This window comes from Achroia grisella, unplaced genomic scaffold, assembly GCF_030625045.1.
Source record: "Achroia grisella isolate CSIRO2021 unplaced genomic scaffold, CSIRO_AGI_Agris_v1 utg2138, whole genome shotgun sequence".
NCBI classification, from domain to species: domain Eukaryota; kingdom Metazoa; phylum Arthropoda; class Insecta; order Lepidoptera; family Pyralidae; genus Achroia; species Achroia grisella.
In genome coordinates this window covers 1-11,085 of record NW_026712712.1, presented here as the reverse complement: position 1 = coordinate 11,085, position 11,085 = coordinate 1, and positions in this window count along the sequence as shown.

The window sequence follows — 11,085 nt, the reverse complement described above, 5'->3', positions numbered from 1 at the left end:
AAAATGAAAATAATTCCATAAATCACTTTACAAATAAATGATGAATATTTGTGTAAAACATTAACATTTTCTCCGACTACAACGCAGTAGCTAGTGAGAAAAGTTTTGTTTGTTTCAATTTACAATTGCGCCGGATAATTGGAGATAATAAAACTTTTTAACTCAAGCAATCAGGACTCCCAGCTGTTTCTTTTAGTATGTGATTCTTCTGGAGAATCTAATTATTCTAGAGGAACACTTTCTCTGTAAATGGGCTTTGTATAAGAATTTTAACTGCTTGAAACTGTTATATATAGAGACGTATTACATAATAATATTAGAAACGCGAGAATTTGTAAAATGGATGAATCGATAGATGTTTGTTACTCTTTCAGGCAAATCATGAATACAAATATTTGCACCGCGCCAAGAATCGAACCCGCGACCGGTCGAAAAGCGGTATGCTATTTGACTTACTAAGTTCAAATATTGGCTGTTATACCAGGTAGTCCGAAGTATTATATGTATAGTGTATAGACTTACAATTAAAAAAAAACTACATGAATTTATAAAAAAAAGTTAGTAAATAAACTACATACAGAGCCATGGTACAAAGTAACTGTACCTATATTTTTTCTTAAGGCTCTCTACATTCCTTGCCATTTTGACTCGGCTTCCAATCGCTTTTACCATATGTAATTGCATGCCCAGTTTTCCGCCTTCTATTTTATTGTGGGTATATCATCATTACCATGACATTCTCATCTTATCGTAAATTTATTGATGGCAGCTGTTTAGCACACTGTTTTAATTCCGATGGTCGCGGGTTCGATTTCTCGCACGATGAAAACATGTATTCATAAGTATGTTTATTTTTATTGGTCTGAATGTTTTCTCCGTATGTTATGTACGTACTTAGATTTTTTTTAAAGTATTTATATTAGTCGTCTAGTACTCATAACACAAGCTCTGATTTACTTGGAATAAGATGGTGCTGTGTGAATTGCCAGGGTTATTATTAATTATTTCGAGATTTCAATCAATCAATCGGGGGTCGTCGGCAACTACGACTGCCTATACAAGATCGCCATTCGAGAAACTTTCTTCCGTCTTCCGCATAGGGGTATGAATGAACATGAGCTATATGACCGGTACAATCGCTATCTCTACTTATTGGTATTTTAGTCGCATCATTATACTATTTAGACTTTTATCTTTGTGGTATATTGGATGAGGAAATGACTTGATAGATGTCATTAATAGGAGCAATATAGTAATGTAAAAATATATCTACTTGTATAATACATACATGAAACTATACTATAATGTAATAAAAAAAATGTATATATAATTTTGCATATTTCCGAGTTAAATTATTTATATTGTCATACATCAAATAAGCATTCATGCAGAATATTGATTGATCCTTTTTGTTCGGTTTCAAATTGTTTCCACGAATTCCAGCTATTACACACACTCGCTTTTGTCAAACAGGACTTCCTGTATTACGTTACACATATATAATATATAAATAAATAAATAACCAGGGACTAATTGTACATTGACACACAAGCATCTAGACCCACGGTAAGTAAGGATTTGTGTTATGGGTACTAGACCAGACCACTGAAATAAATACTTAGATATTTTTTTGTAAATACATGCATACCTACATAGAAGAGCAAAGGCCAGATCGATACAAATAACCATACTAATGAATACAAATGTTTGCACTATGCGAGGAATCGAACCCGCGACCATCGGAAGTAAAGTAGTGTGCTAATCCATTACATCGAGGCCGTCAAATATATAAATATATCACAATGTCCTTGGATATATACCGCAGATGAACAGAAATCTTGTGGTTATAAACCGCTAAGATACCTATACTATGCACTACTACTATATAAATACTAATAAAATCCATTATTGTCCACTAATAAAAGTACCTACCACACTGCATGCTGCTTATAACACGTATTATTTCTTGTACTGCCTGTTTCTACCATTCCACAAATCCTCTCAGTCATTCAAAGATTTACTGAACGTAATCCCTCTTTCAAGCCGCCATTGTACGCATTTATTTAATAAGTTTATTTCATCCTTTTATACAGAATGTATAGTACGATAAGTATTACAAATTACCATAAAAATAAATGTTACTTGTTACTGGACAAAATGCAGCTTTACATATACATACACATACGTTCAAACATTTTAAATCTCGCTCTAACTTCTGTAGAAAATTTATAAATACTAATATTATAAAAAGGAAAGATTCGATATTCGTAATGAAGAAACGTAAAAATTAATTTCACGGATTTAAAAGACCATTTCAACTAAATAAGTGAATGTACATGAAGTTGGAATAAGAACGTGACAAGATGGTATCCCAAGAAAATAAAGAGGCAGACCCCACACATGAGATGAGATGATGATCAGTAATAGCAGGGGCAGGAGTAATGTAGAACAAGTGGCTCAAGAAAGAGGAGAATGTAAAATTTTGTAAGTCTTTGCCCATTAGTAAACAGTTCTGCAGAAATGAAAAAAGATTCAAATACTACAATATTTTGTTTACTTATTTAAGTTTTTAAAGATTATGTTTGTTTTTAAAATAATGTAATTTTAAAAGATCTGAATAAATAATGATAATAAAAATATGAATGTACATTGTTAGCGAGTAACAAAGGCCTGCAGCGTGTGAATACTCCTAGTTTTTAGTATAAATAGAACCTTATAATGTAACGTTTATTACTATAGGCTATGTAGGTTTAAACTTAATTACAACTATTAATGCTGTTGTAAACGCGTACTAACTTATCCCATGCAGAGAGAGTAACATATGACAAGTTTATCAACATATCCTTGAAATACTATTAGTTAAATAACAACGAATCTTATTAGAATCTCAATAGACATAGACAAGACAATTTTCTGTAATCTGAGTAATCTAATAATGTCTGATGAAATATATAGCATATTTAAAAGAAATTCAATATTTCATTTAATTTATTAATATGTTTATTACATTTACATTTATTACATTATCTACTGTAATAATATAATTGACAAGTACAGTACAATTTTATGTATGTAATTGCAATAATTCTAAAAATTGTTAGTTGTCTCAAGATTTATGGGTAATTATGCGAAAGATCTATTCTGACGTCCACTTTGCATTTTGTCCAGTAACAGTTGATCTCATTACAAACAATATCCGGAGTATACACAGTCCATCATATTTAAGAGAGTAAATTATACTTTTATAATTAACACCAACACTTACCTTGAAAAACACAAAATCAACAATAGTGTAACAATATTTATATTAACATTTCATTTATTTTATTTATATATATATACGTAACAACATACGCGAAATTTTCTATGGGCACCGTTCGCGAAATCGAGAGGCGTGCGAATCCCGTTATGTTTGGTATCACACTGAACAACTAGGGGTTGCACTCCCTTATTTATAATAACGGCATATACATGTAACATACAACCACTTGTTGCTTCGCAATTTTTAGACTGAACAAACGTATATTTTTTACGAAAATCTCCAATTTTAATCGCCAAATATTACTTACAGGACTGATTGAGGATTAAATTCAATCGATAGATATACCGAGATAAATAGACAAAAAAATACAAAAGATCGAAGTTAAGACTTATATATTAAGTATTATATATTGTACTTATCGAAGTTAAGATTTATACCTTTGTTGACAATTATAATTATATTTTTATCCTGTTTTATTTTATAATAAATGGAACGAACTCATTTTTAAGATCTCATTGACCTGACTTTAGTGACTACTGAGTAGGCATTAGAGAATGTATTGCCATACTCAACGCTCTTCAACATCAAACGAAATAGCATCAGATACTATATACATCAATAAATTATATTGGAATAGTCATTTGAAATGTTTCCGTAGCTTTTTAGGCTTGTGGCTCAATACATAAAATAAAAAAAGTCATATGAAGGCATCCCAAAAACTTAATAAATAAATTAAGAACAACATATTCTATAACGTCTTTTATGCATATTCTTCATAGTAAAAACAGTAAGTTACTCAAGAAACACTAACTCGTATATTTTTAAAATTTATTATATGTACATATTTACTATGTGGTAATAATTTCTATTCAAAATCGGAGTTAGATCAATAGATTTAAGATTGTTTATTTAAAAAACATGCTTGATTATATAAACATATACTAGGTATAGATTTATCATTCGAAGTACGTAAATATTTCATAAAATCATTACATATAATTGTTAGTAAAATGAAAAAAAAGAACGATGACGATAATATAAAAGTAACAATAGGAACACAAAATAATACTAAGAAGAAAATTATAATTAATTTTAGATTGAATAATTTCTTTACTTTATGCTTAAATATATTATTTGGTACGTCTTTTGTGCATTTAAGAAAAGATTTTTATTACAAATTTTTGGTCCCATACACAATATACGGTTATATTTTGTGGTAGATTTTAAGATATAATTTTTATTTTCTATATAATAGTATATTCTATAATGTATAAGTAGTTAAGCAGATTAAATTTTTCATAGACAATAGCCCTATTTTTATAATCCGAAAAGCATCTATTTCTGAACGAGCAATATTCTTTACGCCTAGCTCCTGCCTAATAGAGTTTCTTAATGAATTTTCCATCTTTTGTCTAGTCAAGATTCACCATCGTTTTGCAAACATTCCATTCTTTAAAGATTAACTCGGCAAGGACATTTTATATTAATTTATAACAAAGCAGTCCTTAGCGGTATTTTATCTATAGTAATACTTTTCTATAATAATTAATATACTACCAAGTTACAGTTATGTATAATGAAGCATATATGTTCATATAGATACCCTCCCTACCTCTGAAAAAATAATAATAGGTAAATACAGAGTACGGCAAAATATTCAGCAGAACTATTGACATTTAAGTTGGCATGCAATGGGTGAATTTGTCCGTAAATTGTTACTATACAAATTTGGTGTTAGTGTTATGTTCCTGTCAAAAAAAGGAGTTAGTTTAAAATTGTAAAGAATTTGTAGGTTATGCAGGTAGAAAAATTTACGAATCAAGAACAAGATTTATCAAAACAAAAAGTATTCGAAACTATAGAAATAGTAAACGGTAGAGTCCAGACCATCATCATTTGATGTGCATCGCAGTGCATTTGGAACTAGTGCATCAGTATTTCATTTGAAACTGGTTTTAAAACAATATTTGTTGATAAAAAGTTATTGTATATATATTTCTTTTTAACGAGCCCGTTTATGGTAATGGTGGAAGATGATAAGATGAGGATGAAGTCAGTACTTCAGATATATATACTTTATAAAGTAAAATCATTTTTAACCTGGCTAATGAGAACTTACAACGATTATTCAAAGAATCACTCAGCAGTGGACATATTTAGAGACAGTTGTTGTAAATTCCGCAGATTTCTCAATAGTTTTATTTAAATCAGTGCTGTAAAATATATATTTTCTTTAAAGTAAAATTGTTACGTGTTACGTTTTATTAATTGCAAGCATACATTTTTCATATAATTGTCGTAGTTACCTATTATTAAGGTTGCGCTTCGTATATTAAATATATTGTAATATGTTATATGTAATGTACCTAATTGTGTTGGTGTAAACTTTGTTGGTAACCTAACAAATTAAAATTAAAAAAAAAATAGGGTGCTAGACCTATTTAGTCCCTATCCCTCATTCTACTAACAATACCTTTCCTTTAATACCTACATATTTAGTTATTTTACTCAGAGCTTCGTAACACTGGTTTAAACCACAACTTAGATCCAAAGAATATGCCGTGTATTAAATTATTAGTCACTAACTAGTCTTTGGTGATAATAACATCGATAACAAGTAAAAATGCTCCAGTGAAGTGTGGACATGTTAAGTGCTTTGTTTAACATAACATTGTTAGAGCATCTCACTTTCCACCTTATCGTGAAAGTAAATTATTTATAGTAAGTTATTTTTAAGATAAGCATTTTGAATATGAAAAAAGGCTACGTAACTTTCCGATATGCATAATTTATGCCATGCATAAATATGTCAAAATGACATGAGGGTCGGATCACGTGACGATGCGATTTATGTATCTACAAATATTGTCAATTGCCACTATTTTATAGGGTTATTTGTTAGTTCTTAAAATGTTTATAATATGGGTTATAATATAATATTTTATCATATAAACTATACTTGTTGATATATCAAGTTGCCTGAAATATTTTTTTTTATTAATACTATTATTTATGTATAATTATTTAGCGTAATTTTTTTCTGCTCTACGCTGTTTCGACGTAAATGGGGGTAGGAAAATAACATGGTCATAGAAATATGAAGGGCACAATTAAAATTTACATGGAGAATAAAAAAAGCTGAGTATATGTTTATATAATAATGCTTAAAATACATACAGATACAGTCTTTGATAATAGATTATTTTTTTTATTTATCGATTGGAGTGATAGATTGTTTTGAGAATTTTTTAATTTTCTCCCATCAGGGGAAAACGATAAAATGAAGATGAAAACAATGTTGAGAACTATGAAATTTGGCGTTCCTCGATGGTAAAACTGCCTTACTTTCGATAGTCACTTGTTCGTTCCTTGTACGGTACAAAGATTTGTTGTCATGTGTATGATTGTTTGTATTGGTCTTGGTGCTTTACGTGTATAATATAATATAAATATAAGGTATTCATAAAGATATGGCATGTATTTATTTTTATTATGTTAGTAAACTTTTAATAAAGTAAATTATAGTCTATTTCTTTAGAATTTACTCTATATATACCCACGTAAAGTTATCCCCGTTAATAGTTGTTCTGGTATAAACATCTTTCTTTTAAAGGAACAATCGGAACAACCATTTGCGACTCGTTTCGAATGAGTATTGTTTGCTTTTCAATGCAGAGCAATGTCATTTCCAAGATTTATTTTCAATTTGGTATCTGTCTCACAAGAGGCTTCGGATGAAATTAAATGTAATCCGATTATGAATAGAATAGAAACATAATTGTGGTCATAGTGACAAGAAGGACCAATAATTTGGGGAGAAAAAAATTAAATTATGCATATATTTTTGTTGAATATAACTGAAAATATGTTTCATAAACCTCAACCGTATCACATGGTGCCTAATGGTGGACTAATAGAAGATGGCGAAATGTTTAAAAATAGCATATAGCAGAATTATAAAAGCCCGAGCCAAAAAAAACAAAATTAGTTTAGTACAATATTGTGGATACTCTTTATCTAGGTACCTCTATAGAACCATTAGAGACTGTTGTTACAGTATTACATAGATTCATATTTAGTTGTATTTTTGTAAGATTATTATTAACACAATCAAATTAAAAGAACTGTTAATAGCTCCGTGATTATACTATCTCTAATCGTCTCTATTTACTTTTTACTAAGTCATCTGCTTACCTTCATTAATAGGTGTAACATGGGTATAATAATGCACAAATGTCTTCATTATTTAACACACCACTAATAAATAACTATTTAGGTATGAAATTGTATTAGAAATTATTATTTATTATTAAATCCACTTAGCAAATAATCACTACATTTCAGTTAACGGCTTCAATATCCAATACTTTTGCCAATAGTTCTAGTGTAAATAACTAAAGCAGTCATAACTTTGCAACTACTTTCGCTAGTTACAAACAATGATAGTTATTTTCTGCGCCTCCGTTACATTATTTGCAAATAGCTTATTTCTTAAAATATGTTGCATTTGGAGCACATATAAAAAGAAACAGTCATTATTAATCAAAAAAAGCTATGCATAAACTTAACAGAATTTCATTACTTTTCAAACATTATAAGACTTCGCCGTGTTAAAATAAGTTTGTTGTTAGCGAATGTTTGTATGTTTTACAACCCGTGTTACATTCACGTGTATAATTTCTAAGTTTTAATACTGCTGAAAGTTTAGGTACTACAATATATTACATCATTTCAATAATTAAAAATAAAAGTATTTAAAAATTGTGACCAGTTCGTTTTTGCAGAGGATGTTAAGCTGTTATTCCTGTTAAGCTGGCTCAGCTTTGTCAAAACAACAATATTTCTGACAAAATCTTTTTTGTGACCCAGAACTCTCCCAACTAAGGTTAATTGGATTATTCTAGATTAAAATATACAGTGAACAGCGGATTAATTTTTCTTTCATCATTTGTTTACCATGACGCCAAAGGGATTATATCTGGAAACAAAAGGATTATCAATCAAGTTCTACTGCTGGATTAGTAACATGCCAGGTTATTATTTGTTTCTAAGGGTCATATAAAAATTATTATGTATATTACAGTTATATATATACATATTATATGTATTACAGCTATATTACAGTTTTTTTAAATTAATTTATTGATTTATTAATTAATTAATTTATTGCCAACATAACACAAATAATACAATTTACAAATATTACACAAAATAAAAAGTAACATAGAAATTTGGTAGTAGGAGCTGCCTCAGCCGTTGCTGATATAAGTACAACCACAATGAGGTGCACCTGTACAGCGCTGGTTTCCAGCCAGCCCCATTACTCATTAAAAAAACTGACATGCGGGGTTTTTAATTGTAACAAAAAATAATGTTATATTTTTAATAATAATGGAATGTTGCACCAGCTTGCATAAACGGTATAGGTACTCAAACACACACCACACCAACACACCACGCGATAAAACTTAATAAAAAGACGATTTAATAAAATAGATTAAAAAACGGAATCAAACATGTTTGTAGATATTCCCACAAAATTTTAAAATGTAATACTGAACAATATTTGTTTAAACGAGAACACGCAAGTTTCATGGTACGCAAACTTGCGTGATAGAATAGAAGAAAGTGGACGTGGTAGAATAAACAAAAACATGGCTATTCAAAAGTGCTTATATTAAACTTTATTATCTTATCCAACCAGTTATGCTTGTTAGGCGTATTTCAGTTGTAAAGGGAAATTTATGGGCATCGTGACTCAAGAATTTCATATTACGAAGACCGGTAACATATGTATCTTGGAACAGACTATGTGCAGGCGATGTCTTTAGTATCAATATATAGTATATATTGTAGTCAAAATATTACTTATGCATGTTAGCGACAAAATGTAGTAAAACAAACTATACATTATATGTACGTATATTATATACACACATACATATGTAAGTGTATATAAGATATAGCAGTGAAATTACTGGTTTGAAGTCACGATACCTGGATCCTGATAAATGCCAATGCAACAGTAGTACAGTATATTACATACACGTCAGGGAGATATTCGTAGTGTTTATTCATATATATACCTAAGCAGTTTATATGTCAAGATACTCCACGATTGAGTATTATCACAACAGAGTGGCAGACCGAGCAAAATATTACGGGTCTCGCCACGATGGGGCCTCTAATTCGAGGACCCGTAAGTGCACAAGCTAATATTTACATATTGCATAATTTAAGTTGTGGGTTCAATTTAAAAAACTATTATATAACGTAAAGCATATATACAAAGATAAAGGCGGTGACCCTTGCAATGAACTGGTTACGACCAGATGTAACAGTTACGCTACTAGCACGATAGTACACACAGTCAGGACAGGAACACTTAAACTTTATACATCTAGAATTTCTGCAGTATCTCTCTTTCAAATAAGAAAATAAAAAAAATGAACTTCTAATTTATAAGTAGTGCTCCAACTCTTCGCTGCAGTAATGCACTCCAGTAGCTACAAACTTTAAATTGCTTTATCTTTATAAAGGGAATGTTTAATGTTACATACTTCTATTAAATACGTTGGATGCTATATTAAATATTTACTTCAGAATTTCTTTATTAAATAACACGGGCAAAGGAAATTCATATATATTTTGACAATACCTGTATATAGGGTATATATCTTAAATTTTATTACAGCGCATTTTGTTTTGCATAATCTAAACAGAATGCGGGAGCTGGTAAAACATCCTCGGACCAGTAAATTTATTCTTTTAAAGAGCATATTTTATAACTGAAGTAAGAAACTAGAGTAAATTATAATTTATTTTGAAACTGCAAAGTGTACGAGAAAAAGCGTTATTGTATTATAGCGTCTATATTTTGTACTAAGTTACATATATAAGTTATTATGAATTGTTAATTTAATATAATATAATCTGACTAAAAAAAACGTTATGATAACAGTATGCATTTTTATTGTCATATAATAAAACATTATCAAAGCTATTTTGGCTACTTTTCCGTTATAATCCACCGAAATACGATGTATGAATATTAAGTGATAGATATATTAAAAAAACCTAAAGACTATGGCTGTATGATTTGTAAACCTTTGCATACTATATGTCAATTTGAAAAATATCAACAATCGTAAACAACAAAAGTTTACAGGAAAATTATAATATTTCACAAGGGGATTCTAATGAACTGCAATAATTATAATTTTTAGAATTACTTTTAGGTCTTAATAGATTGTCCAATTATGACAACACTAGACAATTTACCCGTTTTAAACTCTTTCTTTGGTCTAGATTTGAAGACCGGTTCATTGATAATTGCATCTGTTTGTATTGTACGTAGTTATAACCATTTGTAGTGGAATTTATACTTTAAATCTAGTACAAATATAATATTAATTTATCAACTCTCCAGGTGCATCCAATGGCATATGGTTGTTCATTATTTATGTCTATCAGTTACCTTCTCGTCACTATATGGATACTGGTCGCTTTATTTTTTGCTGCCAGTATCTTATTATTCTGTGGCGTTCTTAAGGTAAGATAATCCTGTATTTTTTGAGAGGGAAGGGAACTGTACTGACTGTAGTAATACAGTACCAATGTACCCCCTAGAAAGTATCACGTTTAATTCCTGGTGAATTTATTTGGCTGACTTGACCTGATACTTATCTTATGATCCTCGACTGGAAGGACGCTAGTATCCTCAAGGGATTACTCCATTCCATTATCATTAATATAGACATGCACTTCAGTATAATAGAAAAATATTAAAGCGCTTTTTAAAATATCTTATTATAATAAATACA